The sequence below is a fragment of the Pristiophorus japonicus genome, unplaced genomic scaffold (assembly GCF_044704955.1).
Source record: "Pristiophorus japonicus isolate sPriJap1 unplaced genomic scaffold, sPriJap1.hap1 HAP1_SCAFFOLD_125, whole genome shotgun sequence".
In the NCBI taxonomy this organism is placed as follows: domain Eukaryota; kingdom Metazoa; phylum Chordata; class Chondrichthyes; family Pristiophoridae; genus Pristiophorus; species Pristiophorus japonicus.
In genome coordinates, this window is record NW_027250915.1 from 1883497 (window position 1) to 1905432 (window position 21936).

The following is a 21936-nucleotide window of genomic DNA, read 5'->3' on the forward strand; positions in this document are numbered from 1 at the left end:
ACACACACTTCAGCTGCGTCTGGATCATGAGACCCTGAGACTCATCCCTCATACACTGAGCCTCACATTCACACACACTTCAGCTGGGTCTGGATCACTGGACCCTGAGGCTGGTCCCTCACACACTGAGCCTCACATTCACACACACTTCAGCTGGGTCTGGATCACTGGACCCTGAGACTGGTCCCTCACACACTGAGCTTCACATTCACACACACTTCAGCTGGGTCTGGATCACTGGACCCTGAGGCTGGTCCCTCACACACTGAGCCTCATCTCACACAATCTTCAGCTGGGTCTGGATCACTGGACCCTGAGACTGGTCCCTCACACATTGAGCCTCACATTCACACACACTTCAGCTGGGTCTGGATCACTGGACCCTGAGGCAGGTCCCTCACAAACTGAGCCTCACATTCACACACACTTCAACTGGGTCTGGATCACTGGACCATGAGACTGGGGCCTCAAACACTAGCCTCACATTCACACACACTTCAGCTGGGTCTGGATCACTGGACCCTGAGACTGGTCCCTCACACACTGAGCCTCACATTCACACACACTTCAGCTGGGTCTGGATCACTGGACCCTGAGACTGGTACCTCACATACTGAGCCTTACATTCACACACACTTCAGCTGGGTCAGGATCACTGGATCCTGAGACTGGTCCCTCACACACTGAGCCTCACATTCACACAAACTTCAGCTGGGTCTGGAGCACTGGACCCTGAGACTGGCCCTTCGCACACTGAGCCTCACATTCACACACACTTCAGCTGGGTCTGGATCACTGGACCCTGAGACTGGTCCCTCACACACTGAGCCTCACATTCACACACACTTCAGCTTGGTCTGGATCACTGGACCCTGAGACTGGTCCCTGACACACTGAGCCTCACATTCACACACACTTCAGCTGGGTCTGGATCACTGGACCCTGAGACTGGTCCCTCACACACTGAGTATCACATTCACACACACTTCAGCTGGGTCTGGTTCACTGGACCCTGAGACTGGTCCCTCACACACTGAGTATCAGATTCACACACATTTCAGCTGCGTCTGGATCACTGGACCCTGAGACTGGTCCCTCACACACTGAGCCTCACATTCACACACACTTCAGCTGTGTCTGGATCACTGGACCCTGAGACTGGTCCCTCACACACTAAGCCTCACATTCACACACACTTCAGCTGGGTTTGGATCACAGGACCCTGAGACTGGTCCTTCAAACACTGAGCCTCACATTCACACACACTTCAGCTGGGTCTGAATCACTGGACCCTGAGACTGGTCCCTCACACACTGAGCCTCACATTCACACACACTTCAGCTGGGTCTGGATCACTGGATCCTGAGACTGGTCCCTCACACACTGAGCCTCACATTCACACACACTTCAGCTGGGTCTGGATCACTGGACACTGAGACTGGTCCCTCACACACTGAGCCTCACATTCACACACACTTCAGCTGGATCTGGATCACTGGACCCTGAGACTGGTCCCAAACACACTGAGCCTCACATTCACACACACTTCAGCTGGGTCTGGATCACTAGACCCTGAGACTGGTCCCTCATACACTGAGCCTCACATTCACACACACTTCAGCTGGGTTTGGAGCACTGGACCCTGAGACTGGTCCCTCACACACTGAGCCTCACATTCACACACACTTCAGCTGGGTCTGAATCACTAGACCCTGACACTGGTCCCTCACACAGTGAGCCTCACATTCACACACACTTCAGCTGGGTCTGGATCACTGGATCCTGAGACTGGTCCCTCACACACTGAGCCTCACATTCACACACACTTCAGCTGGGTCTGGATCACTAGATCCTGAGACTGGTCCCTCACACACTGATCCTCACATTCACACACACTTCAGCTGGGTCTGGATTACTGGACCCTGAGACTGGTCCCTCACACACTGAGCCTCACATTCACACACACTTCAGCTGGATCTGAATCACTGGAACCTGAGATTGGTCCCTCACACACTGAGCCTCACATTCACACACACTTCAGCTGGGTCTGGATCACTGGACCCTGAGACTGGTCCCTCACACACTGAGCCTCACATTCACACACACTTCAGCTGGGTCTGGATCACTGGACCCTGAGACTGGACCCTCACACACTGAGCCTCACCTTCACACACACTTCAGCTGCGTCTGGATCATGAGACCCTGAGACTCATCCCTCATACACTGAGCCTCACATTCACACACACTTCAGCTGGGTCTGGATCACTGGACCCTGAGGCTGGTCCCTCACACACTGAGCCTCACATTCACACACACTTCAGCTGGGTCTGGATCACTGGACCCTGAGACTGGTCCCTCACACACTGAGCTTCACATTCACACACACTTCAGCTGGGTCTGGATCACTGGACCCTGAGGCTGGTCCCTCACACACTGAGCCTCATCTCACACAATCTTCAGCTGGGTCTGGATCACTGGACCCTGAGACTGGTCCCTCACACATTGAGCCTCACATTCACACACACTTCAGCTGGGTCTGGATCACTGGACCCTGAGACTGGTCCCTCACACACTGAGCCTCACATTCACAGACACTTCAGCCGGGTCTGGATCACTGGACCCTGAGGCAGGTCCCTCACAAACTGAGCCTCACATTCACACACACTTCAACTGGGTCTGGATCACTGGACCCTGAGACTGGGGCCTCAAACACTAGCCTCACATTCACACACACTTCAGCTGGGTCTGGATCACTGGACCCTGAGACTGGTCCCTCACACACTGAGCCTCACATTCACACACACTTCAGCTGGGTCTGGATCACTGGACCCTGAGACTGGTACCTCACATACTGAGCCTTACATTCACACACACTTCAGCTGGGTCAGGATCACTGGATCCTGAGACTGGTCCCTCACACACTGAGCCTCACATTCACACAAACTTCAGCTGGGTCTGGAGCACTGGACCCTGAGACTGGCCCTTCGCACACTGAGCCTCACATTCACACACACTTCAGCTGGGTCAGGATCACTGGATCCTGAGACTGGTCCCTCACACACTGAGCCTCACACTCACACAAACTTCAGCTGGGTCTGGAGCAGTGGACACTGAGACTGGCCCTTCGCACACTGAGCCTCACATTCACACACACTTCAGCTGGGTCTGGAGCACTGGACCCTGAGACTGGTACCTCACATACTGAGCCTTACATTCACACACACTTCAGCTGGGTCAGGATCACTGGATCCTGAGACTGGTCCCTCACACACTGAGCCTCACACTCACACAAACTTCAGCTGGGTCTGGAGCACTGGACACTGAGACTGGCCCTTCGCACACTGAGCCTCACATTCACACACACTTCAACTGGGTCGGGATCACTGGACCCTGAGACTGGTCCCTCACACACTGAGCCTCACATTCACACACACTTCAGCTGGGTCTGGATCACTGGACCCTGAGACTGGTCCCTCACACACTGAGCCTCACATTCACACACACTTCAGCTGGGTCTGGATTACTGGACCCTGAGACTGGTCCCTCACACACTGAGTATCACATTCACACACACTTCAGCTGGGTCTGGATCATTGGACCCTGAGACTGGTCCCTCACACACTGAGTTTCACATTCACACACCATTTCAGCTGCGTCTGGATCACTGGACCCTGAGACTGGTCCCTCACACACTGAGCCTCACATTCACACACAATTCAGCTGGGTCTGGATCACTGGACCCTGATACTGGTCCCTCACACACTGAGCCTTACATTCACGCACACTTCAGCTGGGTCTGAATCACTGGACCCTGAGACTGGTCACTAACACACTGAGCCTCACATTCACACACACTTCAGCTGGGTCTGGATCACTGGATCCTGAGACTGGTCCCTCACACACTGAGCCTCACATTCACACACACTTCAGCTGGGTCTGGATCACTGGACACTGAGACTGGTCCCTCACACACTGAGCCTCACATTCACACACACTTCAGCTGGATCTGGATCACTGGACCCTGAGACTGGTCCCTCATACACTGAGCCTCGCATTCACACACACTTCAGCTGGGTTTGGATCACTGGACCCTGAGACTGGTCCCTCACACACTGAGCATGAGATGCACACGCACTTCAGCTGGGTCTGGATCACTGGACCCTGAGACTGGTCCCTCACACACTGAGCCTCACATTCACACACACTTCAGCTGGTTCTGGATCACTGGATTCTGAGGCTGGTCCCTCACACACTGAGCCTCACATTCACACACACTTCAGCTGGGTCTGGAGCACTGGACCCTGAGACTGGTCACTCACACACTGAGCCTCACATTCACAATCACTTCAGCTGGGTCTGGATCACTGGACCCTGAGACTGGTCCCTCACACACTGAGCCTCACATTCACACACACTTCAGCTGGGTCTGAATCACTAGACCCTGAGACTGGTCCCTCACACACTGAGCCTCACATTCACACACACTTCAGCTGGGTCTGGATCACTGGATCCTGAGACTGGTCCCTCACACACTGAGCCTCACATTCACACACACTTCAGCTGGGTCTGGATCACTAGATCCTGAGACTGGTCCCTCACACACTGATCCTCACATTCACACACACTTCAGCTGGGTCTGGATTACTGGACCCTGAGACTGGTCCCTCACACACTGAGCCTCACATTCACACACACTTCAGCTGGATCTGAATCACTGGAACCTGAGATTGGTCCCTCACACACTGAGCCTCACATTCACACACACTTCAGCTGGGTCTGGATCACTGGACCCTGAGACTGGTCCCTCACACACTGAGCCTCACATTCACACACACTTCAGCTGGGTCTGGATCACTGGACCCTGAGACTGGACCCTCACACACTGAGCCTCACCTTCACACACACTTCAGCTGCGTCTGGATCATGAGACCCTGAGACTCATCCCTCATACACTGAGCCTCACATTCACACACACTTCAGCTGGGTCTGGATCACTGGACCCTGAGGCTGGTCCCTCACACACTGAGCCTCACATTCACACACACTTCAGCTGGGTCTGGATCACTGGACCCTGAGACTGGTCCCTCACACACTGAGCTTCACATTCACACACACTTCAGCTGGGTCTGGATCACTGGACCCTGAGGCTGGTCCCTCACACACTGAGCCTCATCTCACACAATCTTCAGCTGGGTCTGGATCACTGGACCCTGAGACTGGTCCCTCACACATTGAGCCTCACATTCACACACACTTCAGCTGGGTCTGGATCACTGGACCCTGAGGCAGGTCCCTCACAAACTGAGCCTCACATTCACACACACTTCAACTGGGTCTGGATCACTGGACCATGAGACTGGGGCCTCAAACACTAGCCTCACATTCACACACACTTCAGCTGGGTCTGGATCACTGGACCCTGAGACTGGTCCCTCACACACTGAGCCTCACATTCACACACACTTCAGCTGGGTCTGGATCACTGGACCCTGAGACTGGTACCTCACATACTGAGCCTTACATTCACACACACTTCAGCTGGGTCAGGATCACTGGATCCTGAGACTGGTCCCTCACACACTGAGCCTCACATTCACACAAACTTCAGCTGGGTCTGGAGCACTGGACCCTGAGACTGGCCCTTCGCACACTGAGCCTCACATTCACACACACTTCAGCTGGGTCTGGATCACTGGACCCTGAGACTGGTCCCTCACACACTGAGCCTCACATTCACACACACTTCAGCTTGGTCTGGATCACTGGACCCTGAGACTGGTCCCTGACACACTGAGCCTCACATTCACACACACTTCAGCTGGGTCTGGATCACTGGACCCTGAGACTGGTCCCTCACACACTGAGTATCACATTCACACACACTTCAGCTGGGTCTGGTTCACTGGACCCTGAGACTGGTCCCTCACACACTGAGTATCAGATTCACACACATTTCAGCTGCGTCTGGATCACTGGACCCTGAGACTGGTCCCTCACACACTGAGCCTCACATTCACACACACTTCAGCTGTGTCTGGATCACTGGACCCTGAGACTGGTCCCTCACACACTAAGCCTCACATTCACACACACTTCAGCTGGGTTTGGATCACAGGACCCTGAGACTGGTCCTTCAAACACTGAGCCTCACATTCACACACACTTCAGCTGGGTCTGAATCACTGGACCCTGAGACTGGTCCCTCACACACTGAGCCTCACATTCACACACACTTCAGCTGGGTCTGGACCACTGGATCCTGAGACTGGTCCCTCACACACTGAGCCTCACATTCACACACACTTCAGCTGGGTCTGGATCACTGGACACTGAGACTGGTCCCTCACACACTGAGCCTCACATTCACACACACTTCAGCTGGATCTGGATCACTGGACCCTGAGACTGGTCCCAAACACACTGAGCCTCACATTCACACACACTTCAGCTGGGTCTGGATCACTAGACCCTGAGACTGGTCCCTCATACACTGAGCCTCACATTCACACACACTTCAGCTGGGTTTGGAGCACTGGACCCTGAGACTGGTCCCTCACACACTGAGCCTCACATTCACACACACTTCAGCTGGGTCTGGATCACTGGAGCCTGAGACTATTCCCTCACACACTGAGCCTCACATTCACACACACTTCAGATGCGTCTGGATCACTGGACCCTGAGACTGGTCCCTCACACACTGAGCCTCACATTCACACACACTTCAGCTGGGTCTGGATCACTGGACCGTGAGACTGGTCCCTCACACACTGAGCCTCACCTTCACACACACTTCAGCTGCGTCTGGATCACGAGACCCTGAGACTCATCCCTCATACACTGAGCCTCACATTCACACACACTTCAGCTGGGTCTGGAGCACTGGACCCTGAGACTGGCCCTTCGCACACTGAGCCTCACATTCACACACACTTCAGCTGGGTCTGGATCACTGGACCCTGAGACTGGTCCCTCATACACTGAGCCTCACATTCACACACACTTCAGCTGGGTCTGGATCACTGGACCCTGAGACTGGTCCCTCACACACTGAGCCTCACATTCACACACACTTCAGCTGGGTCTGGATCACTGGACCCTGAGACTGGTCCCTCACACACTGAGTATCACATTCACACACATTTCAGCTGCGTCTGGATCACTGGACCCTGAGACTGGTCCCTCACACACTGAGCCTCACATTCACACACACTTCAGCTGTGTCTGGATCACTGGACCCTGAGACTGGTCCCTCACACACTGAGCCACACATTCACACACACTTCAGCTGGGTTTGGATCACAGGACCCTGAAACTGGTCCTTCACACACTGAGCCTCACATTCACACACACTTCAGCTGGGTCTGAATCACTGGACCCTGAGACTGGTCCCTCACATACTGAGCCTCACATTCACACACACTTCAGCTGGGTCTGGATCACTGGACACTGAGACTGGTCCCTCACACACTGAGCCTCACATTCACACACACTTCAGCTGGATCTGGATCACTGGACCCTGAGACTGGTCCCTCACACACTGAGCCTCACATTCACACACACTTCAGCTGGGTTTGGAGCACTGGACCCTGAGACTGGTCCCTCACACACTGAGCCTCACATTCACACACACTTCAGCTGGGTCTGGATCACTGGACCCTGAGACTGGTCCCTCACACACTGAGCTTCACATTCACACACACTTCAGCTGTGTCTGGATCACTGGACCCTGAGGCTGGTCCCTCACACACTGAGCCTCATCTCACACACTCTTCAGCTGGGTCTGGATCACTGGACCCTGAGACTGGTCCCTCACACACTGAGCCTCACATTCACAGACACTTCAACCGGGTCTGGATCACTGGACCCTGAGGCAGGTCCCTCACAAACTGAGACTCACATTCACACACACTTCAACTGGGTCTGGATCACTGGACCCTGAGACTGGTTCCTCACACACTGAGCCTCACATTCACACATACTTCAGCTGGGTCTGGATCACTGGACCCTGAGACTGGTCCCTCACACACTTAGCCTCACATTCACACACACTTCAGCTGGGTCTGGATCACTGGACCCTGAGACTGGTCCCTCACATACTGAGCCTTACATTCACACACACTTCAGCTGGGTCAGGATCACTGGATCCTGAGACTGGTCCCTCACACACTGAGCCTCACATTCACACAAACTTCAGCTGGGTCTGGAGCACTGGACCCTGAGACTGGCACTTCGCACACTGAGCCTCACATTCACACACACTTCAGCTGGGTCTGGATCACTGGACCCTGAGACTGGTCCCTCAAACACTGAGCCTCACATTCACACACACTTCAGCTGGGTCTGGATCATTGGACCCTGAGACTGGTCCCTCACACACTGAGTATCACATTCACACACATTTCAGCTGCGTCTGGATCACTGGACCCTGAGACTGGTCCCTCACACACTGAGCCTCACATTCACACACACTTCAGCTGGGTCTGGATCACTGGACCCTGAGACTGGTCCCTCACACACTGAGCCTCACATTCACGCACACTTCAGCTGGGTCTGAATCACTGGACCCTGAGACTGGTCCCTCACACACTGAGCCTCACATTCACACACAGTTCAGCTGGGTCTGGATCACTGGATCCTGAGACTGGTCCCTCACACACTGAGCCTCACATTCACACACACTTCAGCTGGGTCTGGATCACTGGACACTGAGACTGGTCCCTCACACACTGAGCCTCAAATTCACACACACTTCAGCTAGATCTGGATCACTGGACCCTGAGACTGGTCCCTCATACACTGAGCATCACATTCACACACACTTCAGCTGGGTTTGGATCACTGGACCCTGAGACTGGTCCCTCACACACTGAGCATGAGATGCACACACACTTCAGCTGGGTCTGGATCACTGGACCCTGAGACTGGTCCCTCACACACTGAGCCTCACATTCACACACACTTCAGCTGGTTCTGGATCACTGGATTCTGAGGCTGGTCCCTCACACACTGAGCCTCACATTCACACACACTTCAGCTGGGTCTGGAGCACTGGACCCTGAGACTGGTCACTCACACACTGAGCCTCACATTCACACACACTTCAGCTGGGTCTGGATCACTGGACCCTGAGACTGGTCCCTCACACACTGAGCCTCACATTCACACACACTTCAGCTGGGTCTGGATCACTAGACCCTGAGACTGGTCCCTCACACACTGAGCCTCACATTCACACACACTTCAGCTGGGTCTGGATCACTAGACCCTGAGACTGGTCCCTCACACACTGAGCCTCACATCCACACACACTTCAGCTGGGTCTGGATCACTGGATCCTGAGACTGGTCCCTCACACACTGAGCCTCACATTCACACACACTTCAGCTGGGTCTGGATCACTGGACCCTGAGACTGGTCCCTCACACACTGAGCCTCACATTCACACACACTTCAGCTGGGTCTGCATTACTGGACCCTGAGACTGGTCCCTCACACACTGAGCCTCACATTCACACACACTTCAGCTGGATCTGGATCACTGGAACCTGAGATTGGTCCCTCACACACTGAGCCTCACATTCACACACACTTCAGCTGGGTCTGGATCACTGAACCCTGAGACTGGTCACTCACACACTGAGCCTCATATTCACACACACTTCAGCTGGGTCTGGATCACTGGACCCTGAGACTGGTCCTTCACACACTGAGCCTTACATTCACACCCACTTCAGCTGGGTCTGGATCACTGGACCCTGAGACTGGTCCCTCACACACTGAGCCTCACATTCACACACACTTCAGCTGGGTCTGGATCACTGGATCCTGAGACTGGTCCCTCACACACTGAGCCTCACATTCACACACACTTCAGCTGGGTCTGGATCACTAGACCCTGAGACTGGTCCCTCACACACTGATCCCCACATTCACACACACTTCAGCTGGGTCTGGATTACTGGACCCTGAGACTGGTCCCTCACACACTGAGCCTCACATTCACACACACTTCAGCTGGATCTGGATCACTGGAACCTGAGATTGGTCCCTCACACACTGAGCCTCACATTCAAACACACTTCAGCTGGGTCTGGATCACTGAACCCTGAGACTGGTCCCTCACACACTGAGCCTCATATTCACACACACTTCAGCTGGGTCTGGATCACTGGACCCTGAGACTGGTCCTTCACACACTGAGCCTTACATTCACACCCACTTCAGCTGGGTCTGGATCACTGGACCCTGAGACTGGTCCCTCACACACTGAGCCTCACATTCACACACACTTCAGCTGGGTCTGGATCACGAGACCCTGAGACTCATCCCTCACACACTGAGCCTCACATTTACACACACTTCAGCTGGGTCTGGATCACTGGACCCTGAGACTGGTCCCTCATACACTGAGCCTCACATTCACACAAATTACAGCTGCGTCTGGATCACTGGACCCTGAGACTGGTCCCTCACACACTGAGCCTCACATTCACACACACTTCAGCTGGGTCTGGATCACTGGATTCTGAGGCTGGTCCCTCACACACTGAGCCTCACATTCACACACACTTCAGCTGGGTCTGGATCACTGGACCCTGAGGCTGGTCCCTCACACACTGAGCTTCACATTCACACACACTTCAGCTGGGTCTGGATCACTGGACCCTGAGACTGGTCCCTCACACACTGAGCCTCACATTCACACAGATTTCAGCTGGGTCTGGATCACTGGACCCTGAGACTGGTCCCTCACACACTGAGCTTCACATTCACACACACTTCAGCTGGGTCTGGATCACTGGACCCTGAGACTGGTCCCTCACGCACTGAGCCTCACATTCACACACACTTCAGCTGGGTCTGGATCACTGGACCCTGAGACTGGTCCATCACACACTGAGCCTCACATTCACACACACTTCAGCTGGGTCTGGATCACTGGAGCCTGAGGCTGGTCCCTCACACACTGAGCCTCACATTCACACACACTTCAGCTGGGTCTGGATCACTGGACCCTGAGACTGGTCCCTCACACACTGAGCTTCACATTCACACACACTTCAGCTGGGTCTGGATCACTGGCCCCTGAGACTGGTCCCTCACACACTGAGCCTCACATTCACACACATTTCAGCTGGGTCTGGATCACTGGACCCTGAGGCAGGTCCCTCACAAACTGAGCCTCACATTCACACACACTTCAACTGGGTCTGGATCACTGGACACTGAGACTGGTTCCTCACACACTGAGCCTCACATTCACACACACTTCAGCTGGGTCTGGATCACTGGACCCTGAGACTGGTCCCTCACACACTGAGCCTCACATTCACACACACTACAGCTGGGTCTGGATCACTGGACCCTGAGACTGGTCCCTCACACACTGAGCCTCACATTCACACACACTTCAGCTGGGTCAGGATCACTGGATCCTGAGACTGGCCCTCACACACTGAGCCTCATATTCACACACACTTCAGCTGGGTCAGGATCACTGGATCCTGAGACTGGTCCCTCACACACTGAGCCTCACATTCACACATACTTCAGCTGGGTCTGGAGCACTGGACCCTGAGACTGGTCCCTCACACACTGAGCCTCACATTCACACACACTTCAGCTGGGTCTGGATCACTGGACCCTGAGACTGGTCCCTCACACACTGAGCCTCACAATCACACACACTTCAGCTGCGTCTGGATCACTGGACCCTGAGACTGGTCCCTCACACACTGAGCCTCACATTCACACACACTTCAGCTGGGTCTGGATCACTGGACCCTGAGACTGGTCCCTCACACACTGAGCCTCACCTTCACACACACTTCAGCTGCGTCTGGATCACGAGACCCTGAGACTCATCCCTCATACACTGAGCATCACATTCACACACACTTCAGCTGGGTCTGGATCACTGCACCCTGAGGCTGGTCCCTCACACACTGAGCCTCACATTCACACACACTTCAGCTGGGTCTGGATCACTGGACCCTGAGACTGGTCCCTCACACACTGAGCTTCACATTCACACACACTTCAGCTGGGTCTGGATCACTGGACCCTGAGGCTGGTCCCTCACACACTGAGCCTCATCTCAGACACTCTTCAGCTGGGTCTGGATCACTGGACCCTGAGACTGGTCCCTCACACATTGAGCCTCACATTCACACACACTTCAGCTGGGTCTGGATCACTGGACCCTGAGACTGGTCCCTCACACACTGAGTCTCACATTCACAGACACTTCAGCCGGGTCTGGATCACTGGACCCTGAGGCAGGTCCCTCACAAACTGAGCATCACATTCACACACACTTCAACTGGGTCTGGATCACTGGACCCTGAGACTGGTTCCTCACACACTGAGCCTCACATTCACACACACTTCAGCTGGGTCTGGATCACTGGACCCTGAGACTGGTCCCTCACACACTGAGCCTCACATTCACACACACTTCAGCTGGGTCTGGATCACTGGACCCTGAGACTGGTCCCTCACATACTGAGCCTTACATTCACACACACTTCAGCTGGGTCAGGATCACTGGATCCTGAGACTGGTCCCTCACACACTGAGCCTCACATTCACACAAACTTCAGCTGGGTCTGGAGCACTGGACCCTGAGACTGGCCCTTCGCACACTGAGCCTCACATTCACACACACTTCAGCTGGGTCTGGATCACTGGACCCTGAGACTGGTCCCTCACACACTGAGCCTCACATTCACACACACTTCAGCTGGGTCTGGATCACTGGACCCTGAGACTGGTCCCTCACACACTGAGCCTCACATTCACACACACTTCAGCTGGGTCTGGATCACTGGACCCTGAGACTGGTCCCTCACACACTGAGTATCACATTCACACACACTTCAGCTGGGTCTGGATCACTGGACCCTGAGACTGGTCCCTCACACACTGAGTATCACATTCAAACACATTTCAGCTGCGTCTGGTTCACTGGACCCTGAGACTGGTCCCTCACACACTGAGCCTCACATTCACACACACTTCAGCTGTGTCTGGATCACTGGACCCTGAGACTGGTCCCTCACACACTGAGCCTCACATTCACACACACTTCAGATGGGTCTGGATCACTGGACCCTGAGACTGGTCCCTCACACACTGAGCCTCACATTCACACACACTTCAGCTGGGTCTGAATCACTGGACCCTGAGACTGGTCACTCACATACTGAGCCTCACATTCACACACACTTCAGCTGGGTCTGGATCACTGGATCCTGAGACTGGTCCCTCACACACTGAGCCTCACATTCACACACACTTCAGCTGGGTCTGGATCACTGGACACTGAGACTGGTCCCTCACACACTGAGCCTCACATTCACACACACTTCAGCTGGATCTGGATCACTGGACCCTGAGACTGGTCCCTCATACACTGAGCCTCACATTCACACACACTTCAGCTGGGTTTGGATCACTGGACCCTGAGACTGGTCCCTCACACACTGAGCATGAGATGCACACACACTTCAGCTGGGTCTGGATCACTGGACCCTGAGACTGGTCCCTCACACACTGAGCCTCACATTCACACACACTTCAGCTGGTTCTGGTTCACTGGATTCTGAGGCTGGTCCCTCACACACTGAGCCTCACATTCACACACACTTCAGCTGGGTCTGGAGCACTGGATCCTGAGACTGGTCACTCACACACTGAGCCTCACATTCACACACACTTCAGCTGGGTCTGGATCACTGGACCCTGAGACTGGTCCCTCACACACTGAGCCTCACATTCACACACACTTCAGCTGGGTCTGAATCACTAGACCCTGACACTGGTCCCTCACACACTGAGCCTCACATTCACACACACTTCAGCTGGGTCTGGATCACTGGATCCTGAGACTGGTCCCTCACACACTGAGCCTCACATTCACACACACTTCAGCTGGGTCTGGATCAGTAGACCCTGAGACTGGTCCCTCACACACTGATCCTCACATTCACACACACTTCAGCTGGGTCTGGATCACTGGACCCTGAGACTGGTCCCTCACACACTGAGCCTCACATTCACACACACTTCAGCTGGATCTGGATCACTGGACCCTGAGACTGGTCCCTCATACACTGAGCCTCACATTCACACACACTTCAGCTGGGTTTGGATCACTGGACCCTGAGACTGGTCCCTCACACACTGAGCATGAGATGCACACACACTTCAGCTGGGTCTGGATCACTGGACCCTGAGATTGGTCCCTCACACACTGAGCCTCACATTCACACATACTTCAGCTGGGTCTGGAGCACTGGACCCTGAGACTGGTCCCTCACACACTGAGCCTCACATTCACACACACTTCAGCTGGGTCTGGATCACTGGACCCTGAGACTGGTCCCTCACACACTGAGCCTCACAATCACACACACTTCAGCTGCGTCTGGATCACTGGACCCTGAGACTGGTCCCTCACACACTGAGCCTCACATTCACACACACTTCAGCTGGGTCTGGATCACTGGACACTGAGACTGGTCCCTCACACACTGAGCCTCACCTTCACACACACTTCAGCTGCGTCTGGATCACGAGACCCTGAGACTCATCCCTCATACACTGAGCATCACATTCACACACACTTCAGCTGGGTCTGGATCACTGGACCCTGAGGCTGGTCCCTCACACACTGAGCCTCACATTCACACACACTTCAGCTGGGTCTGGATCACTGGACCCTGAGACTGGTCCCTCACACACTGAGCTTCACATTCACACACACTTCAGCTGGGTCTGGATCACTGGACCCTGAGGCTGGTCCCTCACACACTGAGCCTCATCTCAGACACTCTTCAGCTGGGTCTGGATCACTGGACCCTGAGACTGGTCCCTCACACATTGAGCCTCACATTCACACACACTTCAGCTGGGTCTGGATCACTGGACCCTGAGACTGGTCCCTCACACACTGAGCCTCACATTCACAGACACTTCAGCCGGGTCTGGATCACTGGACCCTGAGGCAGGTCCCTCACAAACTGAGCATCACATTTACACACACTTCAACTGGGTCTGGATCACTGGACCCTGAGACTGGTTCCTCACACACTGAGCCTCACATTCACACACACTTCAGCTGGGTCTGGATCACTGGACCCTGAGACGGGTCCCTCACACACTGAGCCTCACATTCACACACACTTCAGCTGGGTCTGGATCACTGGACCCTGAGACTGGTCCCTCACATACTGAGCCTTACATTCACACACACTTCAGCTGGGTCAGGATCACTGGATCCTGAGACTGGTCCCTCACACACTGAGCCTCACATTCACACAAACTTCAGCTGGGTCTGGAGCACTGGACCCTGAGACTGGCCCTTCGCACACTGAGCCTCACATTCACACACACTTCAGCTGGGTCTGGATCACTGGACCCTGAGACTGGTCCCTCACACACTGAGCCTCACATTCACACACACTTCAGCTGGGTCTGGATCACTGGACCCTGAGACTGGTCCCTCATACACTGAGCCTCACATTCACACACACTTCAGCTGGGTCTGGATCACTGGACCCTGAGACTGGTCCCTCACACACTGAGTATCACATTCACACACACTTCAGCTGGGTCTGGATCACTGGACCCTGAGACTGGTCCCTCACACACTGAGTATCACATTCAAACACATTTCAGCTGCGTCTGGATCACTGGACCCTGAGACTGGTCCCTCACACACTGAGCCTCACATTCACACACACTTCAGCTGTGTCTGGATCACTGGACCCTGAGACTGGTCCCTCACACACTGAGCCTCACATTCACACACACTTCAGATGGGTCTGGATCACTGGACCCTGAGACTGGTCCCTCACACACTGAGCCTCACATTCACACACACTTCAGCTGGGTCTGAATCACTGGACCCTGAGACTGGTCACTCACATACTGAGCCTCATATTCACACACACTTCAGCTGGGTCTGGATCACTGGATCCTGAGACTGGTCCCTCACACACTGAGCCTCACATTCACACACATTTCAGCTGGGTCTGGATCACTGGACACTGAGACTGGTCCCTCACACACTGAGCCTCACATTCGCACACACTTCAGCTGGATCTGGATCATTGGACCCTGAGACTGGTCCCTCACACACTGAGCCTCACATTCACACACACTTCAGCTGGGCCTGGAGCACTGGATCCTGAGACTGGTCACTCACACACTGAGCCTCACATTCACACACACTTCAGCTGGGTCTGGATCACTGGACCCTGAGACTGGTCCCTCACACACTGAGCCTCACATTCACACACACTTCAGCTGGGTCTGAATCACTAGACCCTGACACTGGTCCCTCACACACTGAGCCTCACATTCACACAGACTTCAGCTGGGTCTGGATCACTGGATCCTGAGACTGGTCCCTCACACACTGAGCCTCACATTCACACACACGTCAGCTGGGTCTGGATCAGTAGACCCTGAGACTGGTCCCTCACACACTGATCCTCACATTCACACACACTTCAGCTGGGTCTGGATCACTGGATCCTGAGACTGGTCCCTCACACACTGAGCCTCACATTCACACACACTTCAGCTGGGTCTGGATCACTGGACACTGAGACTGGTCCCTCACACACTGAGCCTCACATTCACACACACTTCAGCTGGATCTGGATCACTGGACCCTGAGACTGGTCCCTCATACACTGAGCCTCACATTCACACACACTTCAGCTGGGTTTGGATCACTGGACCCTGAGACTGGTCCCTCACACACTGAGCATGAGATGCACACACACTTCAGCTGGGTCTGGATCACTGGACCCTGAGACTGGTCCCTCACACACTGAGCCTCACATTCACACACACTTCAGATGGTTCTGGTTCACTGGATTCTGAGGCTGGTCCCTCACACACTGAGCCTCACATTCACACACACTTCAGCTGGGTCTGGAGCACTGGATCCTGAGACTGGTCACTCACACACTGAGCCTCACATTCACACACACTTCAGCTGGGTCTGGATCACTGGACCCTGAGACTGGTCCCTCACACACTGAGCCTCACATTCACACACACTTCAGCTGGGTCTGAATCACTAGACCCTGACACTGGTCCCTCACACACTGAGCCTCACATTCACACACACTTCAGCTGGGTCTGGATCACTGGATCCTGAGACTGGTCCCTCACACACTGAGCCTCACATTCACACACACTTCAGCTGGGTCTGGATCAGTAGACCCTGAGACTGGTCCCTCACACACTGATCCTCACATTCACACACACTTCAGCTGGGTCTGGATCACTGGACCCTGAGACTGGTCCCTCACACACTGAGCCTCACATTCACACACACTTCAGCTGGATCTGGATCACTGGACCCTGAGACTGGTCCCTCATACACTGAGCCTCACATTCACACACACTTCAGCTGGGTTTGGATCACTGGACCCTGAGACTGGTCCCTCACACACTGAGCATGAGATGCACACACACTTCAGCTGGGTCTGGATCACTGGACCCTGAGACTGGTCCCTCACACACTGAGCCTCACATTCACACATACTTCAGCTGGGTCTGGAGCACTGGACCCTGAGACTGGTCCCTCACACACTGAGCCTCACATTCACACACACTTCAGCTGGGTCTGGATCACTGGACCCTGAGACTGGTCCCTCACACACTGAGCCTCACAATCACACACACTTCAGCTGCGTCTGGATCACTGGACCCTGAGACTGGTCCCTCACACACTGAGCCTCACATTCACACACACTTCAGCTGGGTCTGGATCACTGGACCCTGAGACTGGTCCCTCACACACTGAGCCTCACCTTCACACACACTTCAGCTGCGTCTGGATCACGAGACCCTGAGACTCATCCCTCATACACTGAGCATCACATTCACACACACTTCAGCTGGGTCTGGATCATTGGACCCTGAGGCTGGTCCCTCACACACTGAGCCTCACATTCACACACACTTCAGCTGGGTCTGGATCACTGGACCCTGAGACTGGTCCCTCACACACTGAGCTTCACATTCACACACACTTCAGCTGGGTCTGGATCACTGGACCCTGAGGCTGGTCCCTCACACACTGAGCCTCATCTCAGACACTCTTCAGCTGGGTCTGGATCACTGGACCCTGAGACTGGTCCCTCACACATTGAGCCTCACATTCACACACACTTCAGCTGGGTCTGGATCACTGGACCCTGAGACTGGTCCCTCACACACTGAGCCTCACATTCACAGACACTTCAGCCGGGTCTGGATCACTGGACCCTGAGGCAGGTCCCTCACAAACTGAGCATCACATTCACACACACTTCAACTGGGTCTGGATCACTGGACCCTGAGACTGGTTCCTCACACACTGAGCCTCACATTCACACACACTTCAGCTGGGTCTGGATCACTGGACCCTGAGACGGGTCCCTCACACACTGAGCCTCACATTCACACACACTTCAGCTGGGTCTGGATCACTGGACCCTGAGACTGGTCCCTCACATACTGAGCCTTACATTCACACACACTTCAGCTGGGTCAGGATCACTGGATCCTGAGACTGGTCCCTCACACACTGAGCCTCACATTCACACAAACTTCAGCTGGGTCTGGAGCACTGGACCCTGAGACTGGCCCTTCGCACACTGAGCCTCACATTCACACACACTTCAGCTGGGTCTGGATCACTGGACCCTGAGACTGGTCCCTCACACACTGAGCCTCACATTCACACACACTTCAGCTGGGTCTGGATCACTGGACCCTGAGACGGGTCCCTCACACACTGAGCCTCACATTCACACACACTTCAGCTGGGTCTGGATCACTGGACCCTGAGACTGGTCCCTCACATACTGAGCCTTACAATCACACACACTTCAGCTGGGTCAGGATCACTGGATCCTGAGACTGGTCCCTCACACACTGAGCCTCACATTCACACAAACTTCAGCTGGGTCTGGAGCACTGGACCCTGAGACTGGCCCTTCGCACACTGAGCCTCACATTCACACACACTTCAGCTGGGTCTGGATCACTGGACCCTGAGACTGGTCCCTCACACACTGAGCCTCACATTCACACACACTTCAGCTGGGTCTGGATCACTGGACCCTGAGACTGGTCCCTCACACACTGAGCCTCACATTCACACACACTTCAGCTGGGTCTGGATCACTGGACCCTGAGACTGGTCCCTCACACACTGAGTATCACATTCACACACACTTCAGCTGGGTCTGGATCACTGGACCCTGAGACTGGCCCCTCACACATTGAGTATCACATTCAAACACATTTCAGCTGCGTCTGGATCACTGGACCCTGAGACTGGTCCCTCACACACTGAGCCTCACATTCACACACACTTCAGCTGTGTCTGGATCACTGGACCCTGAGACTGGTCCCTCACACACTGAGCCTCACATTCACACACACTTCAGATGGGTCTGGATCACTGGACCCTGAGACTGGTCCCTCACACACTGAGCCTCACATTCACACACACTTCAGCTGGGTCTGAATCACTGGACCCTGAGACTGGTCACTCACATGCTGAGCCTCACATTCACACACACTTCAGCTGGGTCTGGATCACTGGATCCTGAGACTGGACCCTCACACACTGAGCCTCACATTCACACACACTTCAGCTGGGTCTGGATCACTGGACACTGAGACTGGTCCCTCACACACTGAGCCTCACATTCGCACACACTTCAGCTGGATCTGGATCATTGGACCCTGAGACTGGTCCCTCACACACTGAGCCTCACATTCACACACACTTCAGCTGGGTCTGGAGCACTGGATCCTGAGACTGGTCACTCACACAGTGAGCCTCACATTCACACACACTTCAGCTGGGTCTGGATCACTGGACCCTGAGACTGGTCCCTCACACACTGAGCCTCACATTCACACACACTTCAGCTGGGTCTGAATCACTAGACCCTGACACTGGTCCCTCACACACTGAGCCTCACATTCACACACACTTCAGCTGGGTCTGGATCACTGGATCCTGAGACTGGTCCCTCACACACTGGGCCTCACATTCACACACACTTCAGCTGGGTCTGGATCAGTAGACCCTGAGACTGGTCCCTCACACACTGATCCTCACATTCACACACACTTCAGCTGGGTCTGGATCACTGGACCCTGAGACTGGTCCCTCACACACTGAGCCTCACATTCACACACACTTCAGCTGGATCTGGATCACTGGACCCTGAGACTGGTCCCTCATACACTGAGCCTCACATTCACACACACTTCAGCTGGGTTTGGATCACTGGACCCTGAGACTGGTCCCTCACACACTGAGCATGAGATGCACACACACTTCAGCTGGGTCTGGATCACTGGACCCTGAGACTGGTCCCTCACACACTGAGCCTCACATTCACACACACTTCAGCTGGGTCTGGATCACTGGACCCTGAGACTGGTCCCTCACACACTGAGTATCACATTCAAACACATTTCAGCTGCGTCTGGATCACTGGACCCTGAGACTGGTCCCTCACACACTGAGCCTCACATTCACACACACTTCAGCTGTGTCTGGATCACTGGACCCTGAGACTGGTCCCTCACACACTGAGCCTCACATTCACACACACTTCAGATGGGTCTGGATCACTGGACCCTGAGACTGGTCCCTCACACACTGAGCCTCACATTCACACACACTTCAGCTGGGTCTGAATCACTGGACCCTGAGACTGGTCACTCACATACTGAGCCTCACATTCACACACACTTCAGCTGGGTCTGGATCACTGGATCCTGAGACTGGTCCCTCACACACTGAGCCTCACATTCACACACACTTCAGCTGGGTCTGGATCACTGGACACTGAGACTGGTCCCTCACACACTGAGCCTCACATTCACACACACTTCAGCTGGATCTGGATCACTGGACCCTGAGACTGGTCCCTCATACACTGAGCCTCACATTCACACACACTTCAGCTGGGTTTGGATCACTGGACCCTGAGACTGGTCCCTCACACACTGAGCATGAGATGCACACACACTTCAGCTGGGTCTGGATCACTGGACCCTGAGACTGGTCCCTCACACACTGAGCCTCACATTCACACACACTTCAGCTGGTTCTGGTTCACTGGATTCTGAGGCTGGTCCCTCACACACTGAGCCTCACATTCACACACACTTCAGCTGGGTCTGGAGCACTGGATCCTGAGACTGGTCACTCACACACTGAGCCTCACATTCACACACACTTCAGCTGGGTCTGGATCACTGGACCCTGAGACTGGTCCCTCACACACTGTGCCTCACATTCACACACACTTCAGCTGGGTCTGCATCACTAGACCCTGACACTGGTCCTTCACACAGTGAGCCTCACATTCACACACACTTCAGCTGGGTCTGGATCACTGGATCCTGAGACTGGTCCCTCATACACTGAGCCTCACATTCACACACACTTCAGCTGGGTCTGGATCAGTAGACCCTGAGACTGGTCCCTCACACACTGATCCTCACATTCACACACACTTCAGCTGGGTCTGGATCACTGGACCCTGAGACTGGTCCCTCACACACAGAGCCTCACATTCACACACACTTCAGCTGGATCTGGATCACTGGAACCTGAGATTGGTCCCTCACACACTGAGCCTCACATTCACACACACTTCAGCTGGGTCTGGATCACTGAACCCTGAGACTGGTCCCTCACACACTGAGCCTCATATTCACACACACTTCAGCTGGGTCTGGATCACTGGACCCTGAGACTGGTCCTTCACACACTGAGCCTTACATTCACACCCACTTCAGCTGGGTCTGGATCACTGGACTCTGAGACTGGTCCCTCACACACTGAGCCTCACATTCACACACACTTCAGCTGGGTCTGGATCACTGGACCCT